Genomic DNA, 26,586 nt, shown 5'->3' on the forward strand with positions numbered 1-26,586 from the left:
ATCGCCAACATCCGATGACGGATAAGGCACATGAAGAAGAAGAATAACTGTCATGGATTTGGTCTACTATGGCTTTCACTTAACAACAATCATAAACAAGATTAAAAATACAGAGAATTGGTTAACCATCATGGTCATTTCCCATACAGCATGCAGCATCTCCTGCTAATGATAAACATTCTATTTTATATAAGCTAGGATCAACAAATTAGATACTACCTTACATAACAACATATTTTTGAACACAGTAAAAAAGTACATGTAGGATAGGGACATGCTTTTATCATTTCAAGTGTTAATCTTTATACTCTGTAAATAATGATCTCAAACATTAATGAAGGAATATTCTTTAACCAGATGCTTGTTGAAATACTAGGCAGACACATCATGGCCCTAATTGTTAGAAGATTGAAATGTTAAGATGCAATGCTATAACAAGATGTTTAATTCAAACCACATTTGCACTGGGCATAATTTCAGGTGAAAAATATGATATATTTTCAGGAAATAGTGGAAGTGTTATATGTAACAGCCATATATATTGACAGTCATCCTCCTTGTCTGCTTTTCTGTCGAAGCAGGTGCATAAATTTTGATAACCTCCAGTGTTTTGCAAGAATTCTTTTTCCCCTCGTATTTTTTCCTATATGCAACAGAGCAGAGAATAAACATTAGGAAGGTCACAGAGAAAGACAGAAAGGGAGGGAGAGAGAGAGAGAGAGAGAGAGAGAGAGAGAGAGAGAGAGAATCTCTAATGAAAGGAGAACATAGTTACAATTGAGCTGTGCCAGCCAATTCCTCTTGCAATCCAAACTCTTGCCAAGTACTTGAAAGGATCAAAAACACAAAAGGAACACCTTGGCTTCAGGGACAGTGTTAAGGCCCTCCAAGAATAAATTGTTTATATGCCAAGCACACATCACCATTATTTTTTAATTCTTTCAGCACATATCAGGTACAATGTCCCTATTAGTTGTAAATAATATGCTAGCACCTGAAAATAATACATTAAAAATGGAACTGGGAACTGAATCAAGATTGATTCTTGTTCTTCTGTTGAAGGATTCCTTTATCTTTCTTAAGAGAAACACATCATTTCTGAATGTCCAGACATAATCTCTGCTTTATAAACCTTGGCTCTAAACTAAAATCTGAATAAATTTCTACCTACAATACAATGGGCACTGAATGAAAAACTGGCAGAAGGCACGGCCAATCTCACCTGTCTAATCAGTATCCCAGTCAGGTATTCATGTATGCGTATTTGCAGTTGAGCATTAATACTTTATAATTCTAGATGCATATCTAGATTAAAATAGCAGGTTGGCTCCAAGGACTTTCCCTGCTATTAGGAAAATTTGGTTTAGCAGAAAAATGACACAGGGAAAAATTGTTTTTGTGTTTGAGTTTTGACTGTCAGTGGAGGCATTCATGTGACCAGAGCTGATTTTATGACCCTTTTTACAGTCATTTGTTAAGTGAATCACCCAGTCATAAGTCTGAATCATGCAGTTGTTAAACAATTCATATTTATTTATTTTATTTTTATTTATTTATTTATTTATTTTGTCACAACAATATATATAAGTATCATACAAAAAAGATTATATAGTATATAAACATATATATGAGTAAATATTAGGAGGTATAAGTATATATATATACATATACATATACATATATATATATATATATATATATATATATATGAAGAAGAAAAAGAAAAACAATAGGACAGGAATGGTAGGCACGTTTGTGCTCTTATGCGCGCCCCTTATGGTCCTCTTAGGAATGGGGTGAGGTCAATAGTAGAAAGTTTTTGGTTAAAGCTTTTGGGATTATGGGAAGAGACCACAGAGTCAGGTAAAGTGTTCCAAGCACTGATGATTCTGTTACAGAAGTCATATTTTCTGCAATCTAGATTAAAGCGGTTAACATTAAGTTTAAATCTATTGGTCGTAAATTTGAGAGAATTCATTCTCTCGAATTTGCAGGGAACTGTCAAAATACTGTACTTTGCAAATCATGGTGACATGATCACACGACAAGACAAAGCAACTAATTGTAAATGTGAAGTGCCAAATACCCAAAATGTGTTCAGATGACTATGAGGGAGCCACATAATATTTAACGATGGCTGAAAGTGCTTTATAGCCCATAAAGCACCTTTTTCCGAGACTATTTTAACTCTGAATGGTCATTTATCTCATTTATTTCAGTCTCTGATTCAGTCCACCTCAAAGGAGATTCTTTTCCAAATAACTGATTTAGGCCTGAACTGAATCTTCAGTTCAGGATGATGCCACTAAGACCCATGCATATTTCAGGTTTTTAATTTTATCACCCTTTTTGTCTCTCACATTTTCAAACATTTTGTCTGATCATCTGATTTGAAAAGATTATCCCCAGTTCTAGTTATCTTTGGCTCTTACAGCTTTGAGCACAGATCAATTCAGAAACTTTGAACTAATTTAACAATTAATCAGTATTATTATTATTTATTATATTTGTATAAAAGTATAAAACTCACAAAGACCAGAATCTCCAAGCATCTCTACTTACCTTAAAATTGCTTCATCCCGTCTTTCTTTCTTGTCTCCTCCTCAGATCTCTTTTTACCCAAACATTATGTGGCATTTGAATTCCCCTCCCTCACACCTTCTGTTCTGCTTTAGGTATGTGATAGTATATTCCCACTAAATTCACTGAACCTGTCTGAGTGAACAGCAACATTTCACCTCTGGGTAAGTCTGCAGGCTAGAGTTTCATGCTGGAAGGCATCTGTAATGACTGAGTACATAAAAGCAATAGAGGCTTAGCACTCCCATGGTAATAAATCAAGTTGTTCTGGAAATAGACAGTAAATTTTTGACCTTGACATCCATAAAGAGAGACACATCATATGGAACAGGCTAATAAATTATGACAGTTGACATACATACTACCACATAGTGGCCAGCAAAAGTATATATTTATATATACCCGTATATTTCAGACTATAAGACGAACCGGTGTATAAGACGCACCAAGATTTCAAAGAAGTAAGTAAGAAAAAAAAGATTTTGCCCTACCTGGCCCCCAGGAGCACTCTGCAGACCTCCCAAATGCTCTGTGTGACCCATTTTTCACAAAAATGGGCCCATTTTCACCTATTTTTCACAAAAACGAAAGCATTTTTACCCTCCACCAGCCCCCAGCCTCCAGGAGCACTCTGCAGGCCTCCCAAACCCTCTGCACGCCTCCCAAACCCTCTGCATATCCCATTTTTCTCAGAAACAGGCCTGTTTTTTGCAAAAATGGAAAGAGCGGGGTGGGGCTTTGGGAGGTCAAAAGTTGCTGTATTCGGTGTATAAGACGCACCAACATTTCCACCCTCTTTTGGGGGGGGGGAATGGGTATCTTATACTCCAAAAACTATTATATATATATATTCTTTCTAATTTCTCTATTAATTTTTTCTATTACTGTCATCTTCCTTTGATAAGGAGGAAGCTAACTTAGATCTGGAACACTTTGGAAAGTAGAAGGTGATATAATTAATTTCTGATATTGCCACTTCCAGCAACATCAATATCACAATACTGATAAAAATGAATCCTTTCCCCTAAAAAATTTTTTAGGAGAAATTCCGTTAATTTATTACCCAGATCATCTGTCACAAACTTATATTAAAAAAAACAGTTATATAGAATAACAGTATTAGAAGAGATCTTGGAGGTCTTGTAGTCCACCCCTGCCCAGGCAGGAGACCGTAAACCACCCCAGACAAATGGTTATCCAATCGCTTCTTAAAAACGTCCAGTGTTGGAGCATTCACAACTTCTGGAGGCAAATTGTTTCACTGATTAATTATTCTAACTGTCAGGAAATTTCTCCTTAGTTCTAAGTTGCTTCTCTCCTTGCTTAGTTTCCACCCATTGTTTCTTGTCCTGCCTTCAGATGCTTTGGAGAATAGCTTGACTCCCTCTTTTTTGTGGCAACCCTGAGATATTGGAACACTCCCCTAGTCCTTGTTTTCATTAACCTAGACATACCCAGTTCCTGCAACCGTTCTTCTTATGTTTTAGTCTCCAGTCCCATAATCATCTTGGTTGCTCTTCTGTTTTAATACTTTTTACTGTTTTTTTCCCCAAAAAAATAATAATTGTAATATATGTTTTGAATTGTAAGCTGCTCAGAGTTGTATGCTGAGATGAACTGCTATATAAATCAAATCAAATCAAGTGCCATTCCTTGGTATTTTTTCAATCTACTGTATATGACAGGTGGAAGTGTAGAATCAATATGGCAGGTGGAAGAGTCATTTCAAATGACTTACAGAAGTTCCACGTTTTCCTTGATATGCCATATGGCAGCTGACTATACCAGCTAGCATTATGGAATGCAAAACCTTGTATTTTGAATTCAGGTAGTTTACATAAAAATTGTGGATTATTAAAAGATAACTTGAGATACTGTAGGTGAATCCTGAAATTCTTAGTTAAATAATATGGAAATGCTTAATATTTTATACTGATGGATAACTATTTTTTTAGTATCAATATTTTCCCTAATTAGTATTCTGAAGTACATAACATAATTAAGTTTGAAGTGGGGACGTTGTAAAATTAATTCTCTGTGCACGTATAAAGGAAATGACTTCATTCATTCTCAGATTAATACAAGATTACCTATGTTTGAGAAATCTGGTACAAAAAAAAAATGCATACAGGTAGTCCTTGATTTATAAGCCTTCATTTAGTGACTGTTCGAAGTTACAACAGCACTGAAAAAGTACCTTATGATCAGTTTTATGATTGTTGCAGCATTCCCATGGACATGTGATAAAAATTTAGGCACTTGGCAATTGGCCTGTATTTCATTAGCATGCAATAGTTGCATTGTCCTGAGGTCATGTTTCCTGACAGTTAGAATAATTAACCAGTGGAAAAACTTGCCTCCAGAAATTGTAAATGCTCCAACACTGGAAGTTTTTAAGAAGAGATTGGACAACCATTTGTCTGAAGTGATGTAGGGTTTCCTGCCTAAGCAGGGGGTTGGACTAGAAGACCTCCAAGGTTCCTTCAAACTCTTCTCTTCTCTTCTCTTCTCTTCTCTTCTCTTCTCTTCTCTTCTCTTCTCTTCTCTTCTCTTCTCTTCTCTTCTCTTCTCTTCTCTCCTCTCATGTGACCACCAATTATAACTTTCTTAGCTGGCCTCTGACAAGTGAAGTCAACAGGAAAGCCATTAATGACCACATGATTCCTTAGCAACTGAAGTGATTCATTTAACAATTGTGGCCCCCAAAATGGGGCAGAACTCACTTAACAACTGCCTTGCTTAGCAACAAAAGTCTAGCCTCAATTGTGGTTGTAAATTGATGGCTACCTGTACATTAAACAAAGTCGCTTGCAAAACTGTACATATTAGTGGAAATGAAAAAAATGAATAATAATATTATTGAAAACAGATGAATGGATTTATGGTTAAATACAAATAAAAGTGTTATAGAGGGAACAGAGTCTGATTTATACATCCTTAAGTTTCAAGAATTACATCCCTCAATCCTTCTTTGACATCAATAGGTGTTCTAATAAAGATGTAAGCTATTAAGAGGAGACATAAAACATTTTATTTATTTTAAAGTATGTTATAGCTAATGCATATGATTATAAGGTTTGGTTTTGATTTTGCAAAAATGATAAATGTCATCTATAACAGGGGTCACCAACCTTTCGGACTTCAGGGACCACTAAATTCATAATTTTAAATCCCGTGGACCACTAATATCATCTGCCTAATGACTGGCTGGGTGGGCGTGGATAGGTGGTGAAGTGACTGGGTGGGCGTGGTCAATTCGATGTCACTCACATCGAGGGGTGCCTCGAATGCCTCTACTTGCCCCTCCCCACCCAATCACTCCTTGCCTCCCCACCTGAGCTCCTTAGGCCCCAACAGGAAGCAGTTGTTGGAGCTAAGCAGCCACCATGAGAAAGAGTTGGCAAAACTGCTGGCTCAGTTCAAATTGGATCTGACCAAGAAGGAGGCTCAGCAGAAGCACCTCACTGAGGACTACAAGCATAGGCTTTCCAAGCAGAGGAAAGAACTGCGGGAGTGCAAGGCTAGGTGCCAGCGCCTGGAGGCTCAGCAGGCTGAGATGGTCATAATGCAGTCCCACAGTTCCACTGGAACAAGGCCCTCTGCCTCTTTGCCATCAATGGCACTTTCCTCCAGCCTTCGCCCAATGTCCCATACTAGGAGGCCAAAGCAGACCCCAAGTTGGAATTTCTGCCCCCCTCTTGACCCACACAAAAAGACCCCGAGGGGGAGAGTCTCTGCAACAACACAAACGTTCATTGCATGTATTTAGCCCAGTGCAATATAAAAAATGCAAATAATTTTTCTGTGGACCACCAACATTTTCTTGCGGACCACCAGTGGTCCAGGGACCACCAGTTGGTGACCGCTGATCTATAACCCACCAGTTGTTGAATCTAGTACATCATAGCTGAATATGCATTATCAATGTAAATGTTATATCAGTTTACTGTCGTATAAGTAATGATCAGTCTATCAGCCAGATATGTATTCAATGTAATCATGTATGTAAGAATAAACATCATGAAATGTCACCAAGACAAACAAAAATGTTATATTGTCATTAAAAAGAGTATTATTTAGAATGCAACTTTCAGTTCTTTTGTGGGGGGGAAGGTGGAATATGAATGCATTAAATGAACATTAGTTCTCTAAGATTTACAAATGGTTTTTGTTTTTGTTGTTATTGCCTTTGGGTAAAAGTAAAACATTACACAGATTTATATTTAAATTGTTAGTAAGAGATGCCAATTTTTTTAAAAAACTATTAGCGCTTCCCACTTCATATCTTTGCAGTATAGTTAATATGAGAATAAATGAGGCAGTTCATAACGTTTTATTCCAAAGAACATAAACTGTTGTTAATGCCAGTTCTTAGTACTTTGCCTATCATTCTGTTTTAGAATACAGATAAATTTCTTTACAGAGAAGATGGGTTCATATGGACCTTTATGTATATTCTATGTGTAACAGAGCAAGTTGTAGGATCATAGTTTATGTAGTGCTTTTAATGAACACTAACAAAATTTTGATTTTCTTTTCATACATTACTAGCATAAATACACAAGTCAAAAAAAGGAAAATAGACACTGTCATTTCAAAATAGAAGATCCAAACTACGTTTTGAAAGAAAAAGCTTTAAACAAAAAGTACACAAATTGCATATAGATTTTGGACTTAAAATGTACTTCATCCCTCTTAAAGAAATTAGTTTTTCTTTTTATGGAGCCCATGTCAGCTTCATGTAACAAACACAGACTTCAATGGATAATTAGAACTGCAGAAAAAATAATTGCTACCAATCTGCCTTCCATTGAGGATCTGTATACTGCACGAGTCAAAAAGAGGGAGGTGAAAATATCTACAGACCTCTCACATCCTGGACATAAATTGTTTCAACTTCTACCCTCAGAACGTCGCTATAGAGCACTGCACACCAGAACAACTAGACACAAGGACAGTTTTTTCCCAAATGCCATCGCTCTGGTTAACAACTAATTCCCTTAACATTGTCAAATAATTTACTAAGACTGTATTACTGTTATTCGTCTCTTCCTTACTAGTATCTATCTCTTCCCACTTATTACTATAACCATGTACTTGTTTTTACTTGTTTCCTAGTGTTTTGATAGCTTATTAGGAACCTTGACTATCACTAAGTTTTGTATCTTTTTATTCTTGTTGAATTTTATTCTCTTTATGTACACCATATACACCAAAGACAAATTCTTTGTGTGTCCAATCACACTTGGCCAATAAAGAATTCTATTCTATTCTATTCTATTCTATTCTATTCTATTCTATTCTATTCTATTCTATTCTATTCTATTCTATTTATGAACAATGGTGATTAAAACAAAAGGAGAACCAGGATCTTATTTGATCAGATTCAAAATAACCAGCTACAGAAACCTGTGAATTTGACAACCAGGAAAGACAGGAACCTAAACTCTCTTAACTCCATTCCTTTTCTATCTGTAGGTCAAAAGATATAATTAGACATAAAATTTTCATTTGCTCTTAAAATATCTCCAGAGTTAAGTTTGCAATGGTATAGATATTCTGAGTCCTTTCAAATTTTCTCATTATTAATATTTTTTATTAATATAGAGAATTGCTGTCAAAAACCTTTAATATTTTTAAATTCATTTTTTTTTGAACTTTAGCATCTTTTATGATGATAGCGTCTTAGTAGGATGAATCCTTCATTTTGCCTTTTCTGTGTCCCACATTTCCTTTCTTTTAAAGGCCTTTCACCAAAAACCATTCTTTCCATGTCATTAAATGTGACCAGCCCAGAAACCCCTTACCTTCGCTATGGAGGGTTTGCCATGAACCATCCCCGTGCAAATGTGAATGTGGAAAAACGAATGTGCTGGTTAGATAGATTTCATTACTGGTAATGCATTCCAGGTTCTCCTTCTCCCTCTCTAATTAGAGTATCTATGTCAGAGGGTATTGCTTAAGCACACAGAATGAATAGGTGGTTTCTATATAAGATAAAGTACTCTAATTGGGTACCACTGTACTGCGCACAAGGAGGATCGGGAGTGGGGTTTGTATGTGAAAATCCTCCCTTTTAATCTTCAGAAGGAATATTCTTGTGCTACTACTACAGTCTTCTTGAACCCTCTGTTTTCTGTCCCTTTCTAGTTCAACTAATAGCAGAGGAAACTCTTTCACAGAAAGCTGAAATTTCTACTTTCCACTTTAAGCATAGCACCATGGATGCCTTATAAATAATACCTGTATTATGCTGCATACCTTACATAAAAGGACACTTTCCTATTTGAAGTTTTATATTTGAAGTAATGTCTCTTCAAAGCCTGATTTAAGAATAAAGAAAAATTAGAATACAAGCAGGGATTGAATAGGTACATTGATTGATCCCCCCACTTCTGTATTACAAAGTAAAACCAAATGTCATAACAAAGAGATTTACTAATTTAGTTATAGTAAATTATAACATATCTATTTCGTGAATATTTGTGACTTTTTTCTGATTATGCAATTTCTTCCTTGCATGTATCAATTCATCGGCATTGGACAGATTATAGACAGATTGGTGGATCACACTATGTTCTTTGTTTCAAGTGGAATATTGAATATTTTTCTGATAAGTTAGAGAGAGGATAGATAGATAGATAGATAGATAGATAGATAGATAGATAGATAGATAGATAGATAGATAGATAGATATGATGACTCTCAGCATGGTCATCACTTCTTTACTCTCCTACCATTGGGAAGGAGATATAGAAGTAGAGCCAGCCACACAAACAGGCTGAAGAATAGTTTTTATCTGTGGGCTGTCGGACTCCTGAATGAGAAATAGCATGATAACTATGTAGTATGATGGACTGCAGGGCTGACGCAATATGTAACATGTTCACACTAGTGCAATAGGACTGGGTGTTTTGTTAATATGATTTATTGGGTTAGGGATTTTCTGTCTTCAGTGTGAGTTGTATTGTGTTGGGGGGGAGCACTGAGGGAGCTCAACCAATCTTATTGCACATATGTTGTGCACTGACAAGATTTGAATTGAGATAGATGATAATGATAGATGATGGAGATAGATGGATGGATGGATGGATGGATGGATGGATGGATGATAGATAGATAGATAGATAGATAGATAGATAGATAGATAGATAGATAGATAGATAGATAATGATAGAAGATGATAGATAGATCAATAGATCAATAGATTGCTAGATAGATTTGACTGCAAAGTATTAGTTTCATATTTATTCACTGTCTCTATGTCCCTAGCATCACAGGATCCCATTTCCTGTGAAATCCATAAAAATCAAATGATTTTAAAAGATTATAAGAACAATTTGTATAATAGTAAAGAGACATAGATTTTACTAGATACAACAGCACATAGCCAGGCTGTTATTGTTAAGACCTAATTAAACTAGTCAAAAGCCTGATCTTCATCCTTTAGAATTGAAAAGAATTTAAATGGTAAGTGTTTTTTTCTGGTGAGACTGGTCTATCAGGGCAACCTGGTCTACCAAAACCTGGTCTTTCAAAAGCATTGAAAGCATTCAAAAGCATTGAAATGGTAGTGTATTGTTTTGGTAGAATACAAGTAATTGGTTAACTGGCCATTTTCCTAAAAGAAACCAAAATCTAAAAGGAACTCAGAAAGCAAGAAAAAAGAATTTAAGTGAGGCAGCTGACAGTTGGACCCAATAAAAAGCAGAAAGGGAGGTAGATAATATCCATGATGTACAGCAGCAGTGTAACCAGAGAAGATCATGTGCTCAAAACTGCTTCAAAGCCAGGTTGGTCTAGTCAGTGGTTAGAAAGTTCAAGTCCAACCAGCATGAAAGTCAGCTGGGTGATCTTAGGCCAATCACTTTCACTTGGCCCTAAGAAAGAGACAATGGCAAAAGTTCTAAAAAAAAAACCTTGTCAAGAAAACTTCAGGGATTTGTCCAGGCAGACTCTGAGAATTGGACACATTTGGAAGGGAAAAAGAAAAAAAGAAGACATGCAGAGCTAAAGAAAATGTTTTGAAACCTGTTCCTGGTTGATTAATGATTTTCTTTTCTTTTCTTTTCTTTTCTTTTCTTTTTTTTTCCTTTTCTTTTTTCTTTTCTTTTCTTTTCTTTCTTTCTTTTCTTTTCTTTTCTTTCTTTCTTTCTTTCTTTCTTTCTTTCTTTTTTTTTGCAAAGAGCTTCAGAAATTTATTTGAGCTGGCCCTGATGTGTCTTCATGTTTACGTTGAATTTTATTGTAGTAAGGAGACCTTGTATTGTGAAAAGGCCTCAATAAGTCCTAGTTGTTGAATAAAGAACTTAAACAACATTATCCTTTTAACCACATTGGCACATTTGTTCATTTAAAGGTAAAGGTTCCCCTCGCACATATGTGCTAGTCATATCTCTGTGCAATAACCATTAAGCTTTACAACAGCATTCATTATATTGATATTAATTCTCTGATCTTGCAATTATAGTATTTAACATAGTAAACCTATTCATGTTTCCCTCTTAACATAATAAGAACATAATAATCATGATCATAATCATCATAATCGTCATAATACTAACAATCGTCATATTGTTTATATCTCTATCTTAATATATTTTCTACTCTTCTTTAATCTCCTTTTATTTCCAACTTCCATTTTTATTCTCTAACCATTGATAAAATAATTCCCATATCATATAATATTCAGTTTGTTCTTTCTCCTTAATTGGAAGCATTAATCTGTTCATTTCTGCACATTCTAATATTTTCCTAATCACATTCTCATCAGTAGGGATCTCTTCACTTTTCCAATTTTGTGCAAATACAATTCTAGCTACAGTTAATACATGGATATTTAAAGATGTGTTCTCTTTACTATAAGTTTCAGGTGAAATCCCCAAGAAAAATATTTCTGGTTTTAAATCAACGTGCTGTTTTATCATCTTTTTCCAGCCATGTATGTATTTTTATCCAGTATTTTTTTGCTTCTAACACATGTCCACCACATGTGATAATAGGACCACTAAAAACTCTTTAATGTAATTTAATTAGTAATCTTGATTTATATGCATTGCATTTGATGATCATGATGGACAGCAGTAGAATATTTCAGACATTTAAAATCCCTGGTAGTTCCATTAATAGAAAGACACTCACGGAACTGACAAATTGTCTGTCAGAAAGCTGTTTCATTTTCCCCTTTCCCATGTGTTAAGTTATGATTATTGCCAACATAGGTAAAAATGTCTCTTTCTCTGTGTGTTGCATGCTTCCGTGCTGACTATAAAAGAATTTGTAATATAGTGTTTCTTTTGAGAGAGAAAGAGATAGCTGGAGGATGCAGTTTGGCAGAGAAGTTTTATTATCCACTCATTGCAATATCGCCGATAGCTGACTTTTCAGTTTAACACTGGAAATTAAAGTGCACACTGTTGTCATATTTTTTCACCTGATATGCCATATTCATTTCTAATAATGGCTTCCATCAGAAGAAACATGAAAACTAAATGGCACAGAATAAATGTTCATAGAAAAGTGGTTAACAACTCCACACTATGTCTCAAGAATAAACTTTAGCCAATATGGTGGTTCTTGAAGTTATGTCTACCTTGAACTTTCCCGTTTTCTTTTCTTAAAACTCCACTAATGTAGAAACCAGCTCTACTAGATGTGTTGTTCATGCAGGGAGAAAACATTTTCTTGATATACAGCTTGATTACCAAACCCAGACTGTTAAGTATTCAGGCATGAATTGTAATCTGAAGATAAATCAGAGTTGTCAGATAACTCACACGAGTCTGCAGTGGATGTGAAAGGTTTTAACAGGATGAAGGGCTATGAAGACCTTTAGCTTAATTTAAACAGATGTTACATCTGAGCTTCTTCGGCAAATTTAAGAGGCTCACTGGTAAAGACCAGTGAATGCAGGTGAAGATAAAAGTAATAATACAGAATGTTAAAGAAATATAACTTTTGAAGTCCAGTTGGGGGAAAAAAACACCAAATAAAAATGTAAATGGTAACGGAAAGTTAACTAAGAGTGATAAAATTTGATTATGTCCTTTAGTACTGATTATGTCCTATTCGAAGTACTGTCCCGGTGTTTGGAAGCCGTACGGGTCTGGATGGGGAGAAACAGGCTCAAGCTTAATCCTTCCAAGACGGAGTGGCTGTGGATGCCGGCACCCCGGTACAGTCAGCTGCAGATGCGGCTGTCTGTTGGGGGCGAGTCATTGGCCCCAATGGAAAGGGTGCGCAACTTGGGCGTGCTCCTGGATGCACGGTTGTCCTTTGAAGACCATTTGACGACCGTCTCCAGGAGAGCTTTTTATCAGGTTCACCTGATCCGCCAGTTGCGTCCCTTCCTGGACTGGGATGCCCTATGCACGGTCACTCATGCTCTCGTTACCTCTCGCTTGGACTATTGCAATGCTCTTTACATGGGGCTCCCCTTGAAGAGCACCCAGAGACTCCAGTTAGTCCAGAATGCGGCTGCGCGGGTTATGGAGGGAGCAGTTCGAAGCTCCCATGTAACACCTATCCTGCGCAGACTGCACTGGCTACCTGTTGTCTTCCGGGTGCGTTTCAAGGTATTGGTTATTACCTTTAAAGCGCTCCATGGCTTAGGACCGGGATACTTACGGGACCGTCTACTGCCGTCCTCTATCTCCCAACGACCGGTGCGTTCTCACAGAGAGGGACTCCTCAGGGTGCTGTCAGCCAAACAATGTCGACTGGCGGCCCCCAGGGGGAGGGCCTTCTCTGTGGGGGCTCCTACCCTGTGGAGCGAACTTCCCCCTGGACTTCGACAACTATCTGACCTTAGGACCTTTCGCCACGAACTTAAAACCTATTTATTCCGCCTTGCTGGACTGGCTTGATTTTTAAAATTTTTAATTTGATTTTATGGGTTTTAAATTTTTGTCAATTTTATAGGGTGTTATTGTATTTTAAATTTGGCCATTTGAATAAGTTTTTTAAGGGTTGTTCTTAGTATTGTATGAATTGTTCCTTTTGTATTTTATTTTGGCTGTTCACTGCCCTGAGTCCTTTGGGAGAAGGGCGGTATACAAATTAAAATATTTATTATTATTATTATTATTATTATTAGTTCCAGCACTGAATAAATTAGAAGGCCAGTTTGATGTACTGGTTATGGCAGTGATGCCATAACCTTTTCCTGACCGAGTGCCCAAAGCGTGCATGCCTGAATCCCCAAAATGCAATGTGCACAAGGCCCTGTGCATGTGCCCCACCCCCGTGCATGCACTCACACCCCCACGTGTACCCTGCACATGCACATGCATTCACCCCGCCTCTGTGCATGCACGGCAGAGACCCAAAGATCAGCTGGCTGGTGGGAGATGCACGCGCATGCACAGCAGGGCAGAACTGCTCATGTGCTATCAGAGAGGGTACTGAGTGCCACCTCTGGCATGCGTGCCATAGGTTCACCATCACGGGGTTATGGCATCAGGCCAGAAACGAGGAAACTATAGGCACAAATCTAGATGAGTTACATTGGGCCAGTCATCTTCTTTCAGCCTTAGGAAGGAAGGAATGACAAATCATTTCCGTAAAACTTTGACAACAAAACTTCTGGGACTTTTCAAATCAATCTCTGAGGATCAGACATGATTGAATGGATATTTTTTTTAAAAAAAAACTAATTCCACATTGCCAAATGTATTATGAATGAATTAATTACTGGAAATTACACATATACTTTAATCATTCAAGCAGTGCATAAGAGTTATCTAGATTATTGTTGGATTAAAAGGAATTTTGTTTTCTGCATTAGTTAACCATTTGTGCTTCTAATTTCATTAGGCTCCAATTGCTTTGTTTAGCTCCCTTACATAAATCCAAGAGAAACTAACAGACCTAACTCCAAATTCTTAAAGAATTAAGGAAAAAATGTACAGTAGCATTCACAGGAAGGACAGTTTTCTTCAGACAAGAAAAGTATATAATAGTTTTACATAGTTAAGTCTATAAAGCAAGGATGAATGTGACACTTTCAATAATCTGTAATGCTTCAGCAAGTAATCTTGGAAAGAAAAACACATTATCTATGTAAAGTAAATCTTCAACAGCCATTTTGTCAATATTCTTCATCATATAGTTCTCAGTGATTTTATATTTTACTTTTATGGGGAATGGTTGTGGGTAGGAATTACTCTAGGTAACTTAGAGCAGAATTGTTCCGTATATTTTGAAGAAATTAGTGAAGGAAGGAACTTAGTCAAAATCAGAGTAATCATACTAGCAAGAATGCTTAATAGAATAGAATAAGAGTTGGAAGGGACCTTGGAGGTCTTCTAGTCCAACCTCTTGCCCAGGCAGGAAAGCCTACACTACTTCAGACAAATACTTATCCAACATCTTCTTAAAAATTTCCAGTGCATTCACAACTTCTGGAGGCAAATAGTTCCACTGATTAATTGTTCTAACTGTCAGGAAATTTCTCCTTAGTTCTAAGTTGCTTCTCTCCTTGATTAGTTTCCACCCATTGCTTCTTGTCCTGCCTTCAGGTGCTTCGGAGAATAGTTTGACTCCCTCTTCTTTGTGATAACCCCTGAGATATTGGAACACTGCTATCATGTCTCCCCTAGTCCTTCTTTTCATTAACATAGACATACCCAGTTCCTGCAACTGTTCTTCATATGTTTTAGCCTCCAGTCCCCTAATCATCTTTGTTGCTCTTCTCTGTGCTATTTCTAGAGTCTCAACATCTTTTTTATATCGTGGCGCCCAAAACTGAATGCAGTATTCCAAGTGTGGCCTTACCAAGGCATTATAAAGTGGTATTAACACTTCACATGATCTTGATTCTATCCCTTTGTTTATGCAGCCCAGAACTATGTTGGCTTTTTTGGCACCTGCTGCACACTGCTGGCTCATATCTCAATGGTTGTCCACTAGGACTCCAAGATCCCCCTCACAGTTACTACTATTGAGCAAGGTACCACATATACAGTACCTGTGAATTTTGTTTTTCTTGCCTAAACGTAGAACCTTACTTTTTTCACAGTTGAATTTCATTTTATTAGATAGTGCCCAATGTTTTGCCTTCATCTTGATTTTAAGATTTAACTTATATATTCCTGACAGAAATCAGGTCTTACTTACCTGTCAGTTTTACAGGATACTTCCTCACACTTTAGGACTATGATACTTCAGTAGAGTTGGGCAGTTCCAACTCTAATTATCAGAAGTATCCAATGTTACTTTGTGAGAGCTTTAGTTCCATGCTATGACTTTATGTCATTAGTGAATATTACAATACGGAAAGTATACTTGATGCTACTACACAGATTTTCATTAAAATTTTACCTTCTAGATTCTTGTCTGGGGATTTTGATTTTTCTAAATAAGAAATGTCTACTAAGATATCTGGATGTTGACATCTCTGCTATATAGTGTTTCAATATATGCCTTCCATCTTTCTTTGAATTTTTTACATACTATCTGTTCATTGATATCCTTAGGATACCAATTTGAGGTTAGACCATCTTCTGAGTTTAGAAATCTTTTGAAAGAACTTATTTTTTGCTGTTTCCATCTTCAGGGTCTTTACAGAATACTGTTTCTTGTCTCTATTTAGCCACTCTCTGAAATGGTTGAGTTTGTTTCTGATATTTTTGTCTTTCTTGGCTTTGGCTTGTCTTCCTGGAAATTTTTGTAATTGGTTTTGGTATCTCAATTGCTTTCTTCTCTTTCTCCGTTTATGACAGTCTCTTTTCACATTTATCCTTACTGACTTATTTAACTTCATTCCACAATTCCTTTGATCCCCAATCAATAAAGTACAAGACTCCTGTATGGTTGATTTTGATGTTCTCTATGAAAATGGGGAGGACATATTCAAGATCATATCATATATTTCTGCCAGATGTTTTTAAAACTTATTAAGCATTTTTTTTTTTTAAAAACATATAAATTAGAAGGAAGTCAGAAAAATCTAAGACCGTACTACTGTACCTACTTGGGGATTCATAATGAGTAATTCATTAGGATTTCAGGAACAAAACATTAACTGAAAAATTATTTTTCCACACAACTTCTTTCCCTAATGTATTTGGTGTTTAAATATAGTAGGAAGTAACAATCTCATTCGGCTGGCAATAAAGTATTAGGATTAGGTATTTTCACATATTGTAAACAAAACCAAAACCCCCAGGCAATCCATATGTAAATCTATATGCAAATATATTTGACCCAAGTCTAAAAAAAGAAAACCTGTGCGGTTACTACTGTAAGATTTATAAACAACAACAGGCAAGTTGCCTTTAATACTTCACATAAGGAGTGAAGGAAATGTATAAGTCCCGATGAATAAGGAACCTGCTGAAATTATGAATTCTGGAAGTACTTACAGACTAAACCAAGAGTGTTTAGTCTCACATCTTCACGGTGGTGTCACGTGATGTATCGTGACTCCCCCCCCCTTTGCTAAACCGGCCATGGACGTGGCCAGCACATGGTGCATCTGGTCCGTGGGCCACGAGTTTGACAGCCCAGGACTAAACATTCAATATACTAGCTACCCATACAATAAACTACTATTGATCTATGGTTAATGAAGAATTAAAATCTGTAGGAAGACCCATATACTTGCATGAAGTATCATGCCTATCTGATTATTGTTAAAATGGCTATTTGTGGCTGCCTCTCATTAAACTCATTAAAACAGCTGAGTTTCATTTCTAACAAATTTTTGACGGCCAATAGAGAAATGAAAGGAATTGCAATATTGATATATTAGCATGATAACTTTGACTCCAGCATGCTAACATTTCTTTTATCTACAGGGACAATCTCTCCAAATGAATGAATCTGTAGAATGTGAAGAGTAACTACAGTTTTTATCATTAGATTATGAGGGGGCTGTTATTATGAGGTTTTGTTATTTGTTAACTAACATAGTTACTTTGTATTTAAATTTGATTTATTTTCTCTTCCTTAAAGCAATATAAAGATTTATTAGCTTTTAAAATTCCTAAACTGATAAACAAGCTGGAGACTAACTCCAGGTAAGAAAAGTTTGTTAGTACAACTTGGGGTCTGGCTTATTTCTTTCGTGAACTCTAAACAACCTTTTTCCTTACAATTATGCCCAGGGGTGGTATTCACTTCCTTCCCTACAGGTTCACAAATGTGAATGTGCAGGTGTTCCACCTCCGTGCATTCTCAGAGCCTTCTGCCCATGCGCAGAGTATCAAAAATGGGACGTAATGATGTCCAGACGGGTGGGTGGAGCTACCAGTTCGCCTGAACTGGATATAACCGGCTGAATACCACCACTGATTTATTTTCATTGGTGAGCTGACATCAGAGCTCCTTTTAATGAATATGTGTGGTATTATGAGATGCAAATATGTAACATGTAACTGATTTCCTATGCAAAGGGGAGGTCACTTTTATTCTGTCCAATCAACTTCCCTCTTGCATTTTCTTTGTTGCATTAACTATAAAAAGGAGGGAAATATGGAGCTAGAGGTTCTCTCTTCCTTTTTTTCTTCATAGAGAGACCCCACTTTGTTATGGTACCCTAATAAACTGCTTTTAAATGATCTTCCGACTCAGCTGCTTACTGGGAAGGTAAACTGAGGCAGAACCTTAGAGCCAGATTGGGCTTTCAAATGCCTGTTTCAAATGGTAGTATAATCAGAATTTAGTTTTCCATGGATCCTGGCTTGGCTATCAGCTATTGGATCTGGGTTGCAAGGATCTAGGTGATCACTAGATGGCAGCAAAGAGATACAGACAACTTAAATGTAGCCGTCATTTCTAGATTTATAATTCAGAACTCATAGATCTTCCAGAAATTCTTACCTATGTTGATGCTGATAGCCCTTCAATAAACGTGAAAAAAATCTCAATTGCTACTTGTCATAGCAGGATATGCATTCATCATCTTGTTTCCTTTGCTTTTCTTAACCGAAAAATAATTCAGTTATGTTGCTTTGGTAAAGGTTTTTTTAAAATCTAATCTTCTGTGTCGATATTTTTACTTCTCTGCTAAATCAGCAGTACCAAACATAAGCTATGAATAATACCTTTCAGATTAAGATATAAGCAAAATTTTAACTCTCCTTTGGGAAGAAGGGATTATTTAATTTGCATATATACTTCAAAACTAAGCATGCGAGCCAAAAATGGATGCTTATTTTAAATTAACTTGCAATATTTTGTTTGTGACCTTTTAAAGAGAAGTTTGAAGAATTAAAACTTTGGGAAATTTGATGAGAATTTATTTTATCCATATTGCCTAGACAAAAATACAGGAGAGCACACTTTCCTAATAATGTACTTTTCAAGATGTATGTCTCTCTGTGTTTGTACACAAACAAATACATACATACATACATACATGTTCTAAAATAAAATTTAGAAATCTATAGAGTGAATTGAAACTTTTTTATAAATTGGCATGTTGAGATAAAATATGTGTATTCGTGTGGATGTATGTGTTCCTAGATATATATTTGCAATTGATTATTTTAAAAGATTTTGAAAATAGAACAACATAATACAATGATACAGTGGAAGGCGATTATGGATGAACACAACAAATTCTTCCATATTTTACATTCTTACTGTTTCATTATATTATAATGAGAAGTTGATATATTGACGTGCTACCCAAAATAATACAAGTTCTCCCCATGTTTGCATAGAACAAACACTGAAAAAAATAAAATAAAGCAAACCGTTTCTTTCTGATTTGTTTTAACAACATGTGGTTGTTTGTTAAAGTCTGTGGTGTGTATGTGTGTGTCAAAAAACTCAAGATGGTAATTACAGCAACACAATTAAAGATCACCTCTTTATGTGTGCTAATGGGAAAAGATGGGCCTTAATTTGTTTTGAATTTTTTGGCACACAATTTTTGTGATTGTGGTGGTGGAGGAGGAAGAGGAGGAGGAGGCAGTTGCAGTACAGATGAGTCACAACAGACCAAGTTAGTTTACTATTTCCTACCTTCCTGTATTTCCACATGCTTTAATAATAATAATAACAACAACAACAACAACAACAACAACAACAACAACAACAACAACAACAACAACAACAACAACAACAGAGTTGGAAGGGACCTTGGAGGTCTTCTAGTCCAACCCCTGCCCAGGCAGGAAACCCTACACCATTTCAGACAAATGGCTATTCAACATTTTCTTAAAAATTTCCAGTGTTGGAGCATTTACAACTTCTGCAGACAAGTTGTTCCACTGATTAATTGTTCAAACTGTCAGGAAATTTCTCCTTAGTTCTAGGTTGCTTCTCTCCTTGATTAGTTTCCACCCATTGCTTCTTGTTCTACCCTCAGGTGCTTTGGAGAATAGTTTGACTCCCTCTTCTTTGTGACAATCCCTGAGATATTGGAACACTGCTATCATGTCTCACCTATGTTATTTTCTGGAAGTCGCTCATACTACCAAGGAACGAAAAAAGTATGATTTCAAAGGTTGTGCTGTAGCTCATAGATCAGCATTCCTCAACCTCCTTCTCTCCCAATATATTGGGCTATAACTCCCAGAATCCCCAAAAATACCCTTCTGATTGGGAACTCAAGAACTGTAATCCATTTGGGGTGGGGAATGAAGTTTACAGAAGGCTGCTTTAGTTTTATAAGTTCTGAATGTCTTGCATAAAGTCAGAATAATATTGTACTTCATGAGAAGTTACAAGAGAAGACAGTAATTAAGAGAAAATAGCTGAATTTAGTTTAGTTTAGTTTAGTAAATCTGAGTGGCATGGTGGCCTAGAGGTAGAGTTCTCGCCTCACAGTCAGAAGGCTGTGAGTTCGATCCTAAGTCTTCCTGTCTGGGTGTAAAGTGAAGTTATATGCTGTGAGCTCTGAGTCGTGGTGGCACAGTGGTTAGAATGTTGTACTGTAGCTTAATTCTGCTGACTGCCGGCTGCTAGCAGTTCGGCAGTTCGATTCTCATGGATCAAGGTTGACTCAGACTTCCATCTTTCTGAGGTCGGTAAAATGAGGGCCCAGATTGTTGGGGCAGTATGCTGACCTCGTAAGCTGCTTAGCGAGACCTGTAAAGCTGTATGTAAGTCTATGCATGTTACTGCTATCCAGAAGAGCATCTGGCCAGTAAACGCTCAGCTCCATTCAATCACACTGATTCCATCCCAATGTAAGCGATTGCAAAATCATTAAAAGTAAAAAAAAATGTTTAAGGTAAATCTGATCAAGTAATATCCTAGTGATATATACATACTCCTGACTCGAATAAAGAAATCTCTCAAGACAAGTTTAGCAATCTGCTTTACTGTTAAATATGAAGGTCTTCTCAATCAGATTGCTAAATCTGTCTTAAAAAGTGAAACTCAGAATAGTTTTTCAGTTTTTATCATGGAATGAATAATTCTCTGACACAAATGGTGTCTCCTTCCATTTGTACTTTTGTATTTTTATTATAGTTTTTCTCTGATAGACAATTAATTACAAAGTCACTTCTAGTAGAGACCCTGGCAAATAAATTCAAAATCTTATTAAAAACTCTCTCATAGAATCTGATCAGCAACTTAAAACCCAATAGATACAGAAATCACTGAGTGTAAATATCTAATTATTAGCAAAAAATTCTAGTAAATCATTAATGTTCTTTTTAAAAAAATTTCAAAAGTTAAAAGAAATTCAGGCATACAAGCAAATAGCTGATTTTCCAGTTTACAGTGGTCCCTTAATACTCAACTACTTCAAAACACATCTAATTTAGTACTTGAGGCATTTTGAAGTGAAAATGTTTTATTTATTTATTTATTTGTCATAACAATATAACAATATATATATATACAAGGATAAATAAAGGGTTATATAATATATGAACGTATATATGAGGAGAAACGAGGTACTAAAAACATATATATACATAGGGGAAGAAACAGTAGGACAGGAACGGTAGGCACGTTGGTGCTCTTATGCACGCCCCTTAGAGTCCTCTTAGGAAAGTGGTGAGGTCAACCGTGGACAGTTTTTGAGTAAAGCCTTTGGGGTTATGAGAAGAAACCACAGAGTCAGGTAATGCATTCCAAGCATATACAATTCTGTTACAGAAATCGTGTTTTCTGCAATCTAAACTGGAGCGGTTGACATTGAGTTTAAATCTGTTAGTAGCTCTTGTGATATTGTTATTGAAACTAAAAAAGTCATTGACAGGAAGGACATTACAACGGATGATTTTATATGCTAAACCCAGATCTTGACGAAGGCGACGAAGTTCCAAGTTTTCAAGACCCAGGATATCAAGTCTGGTGGAATAAGGTATTTTATTGGTTACGGAGGAGTGGAGAACTCTTCTCGTAAAATACCTTTGGACACGCTCAACTGTGCTGATGTCAGATATATGGTATGGGTTCTAGACAGGAGAGCAGTAATCAAGAATTGGCCTAACAAATGTTTTATATGCTCTGGTCAGTCAGTATGTTGTTCCAGTACTCGTTTATTTGATGCTTGACACATTGTGATAGGAAAAGGGGGACAACTACAGGGGGCAGACAGGAAAACGGCCATGCTGGGAAGTACGCTGCAAAAAGAAATGGGGGACAACCAAAGAAGGTGGGCAGGAAGTCGGTCGTGCTGGGAAGAGTACTGACATAGAAAAAGAGTCAAACAGGAAGTCCTTTCTGGCCAAAACAAAGGGTCATGTGGTGAGTCATGTGGCTTGTTTACACACAGACACACATACATTCCTATAGTACACACCTCAGTTTTGTTGGAAATAGAAGCAATTTGGATGCTCACATTCCTAAGAGCATGCCTAAGAGAAACATGTAATTGGAGAAAGGATTCATGAAGCAGGTTGATAAGACTCAGGGCCTCTGATGGCTCAACAGACTAATGCAGTCTGTTATTAACAGCAGCTACTTGCAATTACTGCAGGTTCAAGTCCCACCAGGCCCAAGGTTGACTCAGCCTTCCATCCTTTATAAGGTAGGTAAAATGAGGACCCAGATTGTTGGGGGCAATAAGTTGACTTTGTATATAATATACAAATGGATGAAGACTATTGCTTGACATAGTGTAAGCCGCCCTGAGTCTTCGGAGAAGGGCGGGATATAAATGCAAATTTTTTTAAAAAAGAATAACTCCTGGTATATTTATTTCTGGGAAACACATTACAGGAATATTTTTCTGATGCAGGAATAGGTGGAAGGGAAGAAAAGAAGAGGATGGCCAGCAGCAAAGTGGATGGTTTCATTTACAGTAGCAACAAGTATCCTGTTGGAAGAAATGAAGAACCAGTTGAGGGACAAATTATTATGGGAGGAAATCTATGCAGTCTCTAGGAGCCAAAAGTGACTTGATAGCATATAATCAATCAATCCTGCCAAGAGAAAAGTTGAGGTCCATGTGTTCACATGTGGAAAAAAAAAAGGAACTGATTTCAGTTTAAGAAATTGTTTAGTCAAAGAGCAGGCACAGTGATAGACAAAGAGTGGATACAGCTCTCTTGCTACTAATTCTCTCCCTTGTGGTTAGTAGATCATAAAGGGTTGAAAAGTCATTGGCATTAAATTTGGAGCTTCAACTGTTTTATATCTAAGCTTTGCTAGTATTTGCCTTGTAATGTCCTGGTTTTAATCCTCGTGTATTTTACCTGATTTCTAAAAGGCACTAAATTACATTCAGACATATTTGTGGTTTGAGAATAAAGATGCAGCTATTCTTACTGTTGTGCAATATTAGCCTACTATGATAAAAGTTGCTTTTTGTCTTCCTGGAAAAATAGCAGCATCTTGGGTGGTTTTATTTTTATTTAAGTCAGTTTCTCTCTTTTCCCTGTTGCTTTTATAACTGTGGCGTTTCATTCACCTACCGTATGAACACCTGACTAACAAATTTAGTTATCCATTTTGGATAGCTGAAATAACTTCAGAATCAGTACTACTTTTACACTTTTCCAATGTAAAAATAAAAAAAAAGAATAATAAAGGAGTCCCTGATGCCAGTGTTTTCAGTGCATATGAGTTTTGGAACTGGTTACTTGGCTCAGAGTAAATAAATTTCTCCACTATTGCTCTCTCTCTCTCTCTCTCTCTCTCTCTCCTTCTCTGTCTCTCTCTCTCGTTAGATCCAGAAAGTGTGATTATGATAATGCTTATACAAGGACTCCTTTTGTCTTTCTTCTAATTGTCTTTCAGTGAGTTAAGGGAACAACTGAAATATCATAAAGTATTGAAAGCGAGTGCTGTAAGTGCACCCTGGATATCTTAGTTGACTATGGGGGTATCTGTAGCTATAGTGGGGAAAGAAGGGAAAAGACTGGTGAGCTTGTAGGAAAGGCAAGATACACACACACCCAAAAATTCCTGAAGCCTTTACTGGCTATTCCCAAGAGAATGTAGTCAGTCAGGTGAGATTCTTATGAATAAGTAGGCAGTCAATCTCTCTCTATTTTTTGTCCGTGAACCCTTTGCTTCCTGTGCCCATAACCTCTTAGCAAAAAGTGGCACTGGCAATTATAGAGATTAACAGTGTAATGGAGTAAGGAAACACTTTCTGGTGAGGTACTATAGTAGGGGTGGAATTCTACCGGTTCAGACCGGTTCGGGCAAACCAGTAGCTCCGACTATCATGTCAGTCCGCCCACCCGCCCCTGTGCTTTACTTACCTTTATCTTCTCAGCTGATTTATGTGGCAGAGCAGATTTCTGCACCTCAGCTGTGTTACTTCCAAGTGTTAACATACTTGAAGGTTAGTATTTGTAAAACTGTGCATGCGAGAATAGAATAAAATAGAATTCCTTATTGGGCAAGTGTGATTGGACATACAAGGAATTTGTCTTGGTGCATATGCTCTCAGTGTACATAAAAGAAAAGATACATTCGTCAAGAATCATAAGGTACAACACTTAATGATAGTCATAGAGAACAATCAACATAAATCTAAAGAATACCAGCAACAAGGTTACAGTCATACTGTCATAAGTGGAAAGAGATGGGTGATAGGAATGATGAGAGATTAATAGTAAATGCAGACTTAGTAACTAGCACAGCACGTGTCAGTTGCCACCAAACCAGTTGTTAAACCAGCAGCATCCCACCACTGTACTATAGTCTGCATTCGAAAGATTCTTCTTTTACACTGTAGCACTAAGGTGGGTGGTAGATTAGCAAGGAGCTTCCTCTACATCTGCCAGTTTATACCAGGTGCTGAAGCCAAGTGGGATGGGTGGTTTGAAGTGATATCAGAGAAAAGCAGGCAGCTCCAAACATATTCAAAGCCAGATGACTTTGAGTGGATGCATTTGATAGCAACAAGCAAGAGAGGAAATATGGATACACTCACAAAAAAGGCAATTTTCTTCTACTAGACCAGTTCTATAACCATGCTGCCCAGGCAGTATCATCGCACTTGCTTGTGAAGAAATTGTTGTTGTTTTTTAAAGAAAAGCCTTTCATTTCAGTTTGATCTTTGGGTATGTTTGTATGAACAACAGGTGAGCCTTTAAAAAAAAAGCCTTTTGGGAGAAAACTGAGTTTTATCTTTGACAAGAGCATCATTCATTCACTCTGGGGTCAATTGCCTTGAGAATATAACTACCTATTTCTCTGAAGCCCAGCATTTTGGAAACACTTCCCCCAGCCACCTCAATATCTCCTCTACTGCAAAGAGGCATTGTGAACGTGGCTTTGATGCAGGGGTGAAATCCAGCAGGTTCTGAGAGGTTCTGGAGAACCGGTAGTGGAAATTTTGAGTAGTTCAGAGAACCGGCAAATGCCACCTCTGGCTGGCCCCAGAGTGGGGATGGAATGGAGATTTTGCAATATCTGCAGGAATATGTTAGGAAGAAGAAGACTGAAAGGAGGTATGTGTGTGAATTTTGCATGGATTCTGGTTCCCTTTCTTCCAATTCATTTGTACTCTTGTTTTCTTGGTTTATTTTGAAAATCTCTCCTCCCCCCCCCGTGTGTGTGTGTGTGTGTGTGTGTGTGTGTGTGTGTGTGTATTATTTTCTCTTTAGGTGTGGATCAGGGTGAAATCCAGCAGGTTCTGATAGGTTCTGGAGAACTGATAGCAGAAATTTTGAGTAGTTCGGAGAACTGGCAAATACTACCTCTGGCTGGCCCCAGAGTGGGGTGGGAATGGAGATTTTGCAATGTCCTTCCCCCAGGAGTGGGGACGGAATGGGGATTTTGCAGCATCTTTCCCCTGCCATGCCCTCCAAGCCGTGCCCCCCAAGCCACACCCACAGAACCGGTAGTAAAAAACTTTGAAATTCACCACTGCTTTGATGGCTCTCAATGGACGGCATTTGTGAATCAGAAATTCAAGAGTAAAAAAATCCCTCATTCCATTCTCTCTGTTGTACAGGATTGCTCATTTAAATAAATTGAGAATGATTGTATTCAAACAAAAGATGACAAAATGTTAATACATTGGTAAAATAGTGCTTAATATCTGTTCCCGGTAAAGCATCACTCCCTTTTATTCTATCACAAATGGACAGGGGAGGGGAGTGGAAGGATGGATTTGATAATACGTTATTAATCTTTGGTGTCGATAATGATGCCTAGCAATTAACTGTGGGCTGCCCTTTTCCAGAAATGCTATTTAGATGTCTTCTTGTTTCTATTTTGAACGTGAACTCCTAGCCTATTTGAAAATCACGTGGAATACTTACATAACTGGATTAGCCAGCTCAGTTTAATTTTTATTAGAGCAATCAAAGTCCTACAAAGTCAATTTGAATCAATATCCCCAATTTGTCTTTCTCTGGCATGTACTTCAAAGTAAAAGGGTGGAGAGAGAGCTACCCTCTGAGACCAAATCTTCATCTTGACACTTCTTGAGAGACATTTTGTGTCAAGAAGAATTACTACTTGCCACTTCACATTGCCAGTTCTTCTGTGTCACCCTGACTTAACAGCGGACATGCAAAGCACTGCAATGTGACAGAAATGTTGTGATATCCATAGAAGTTAACAAAGAAAAGTAATATCTTTTGGAAGACTGGAGATTTTGAATTAATGCTAGTGAGCAGAACAGAAACGGCT

The sequence above is a fragment of the Ahaetulla prasina genome, chromosome 5 (genome assembly GCF_028640845.1).
Source record: "Ahaetulla prasina isolate Xishuangbanna chromosome 5, ASM2864084v1, whole genome shotgun sequence".
Classification (NCBI taxonomy): Eukaryota; Metazoa; Chordata; class Lepidosauria; order Squamata; family Colubridae; genus Ahaetulla; species Ahaetulla prasina.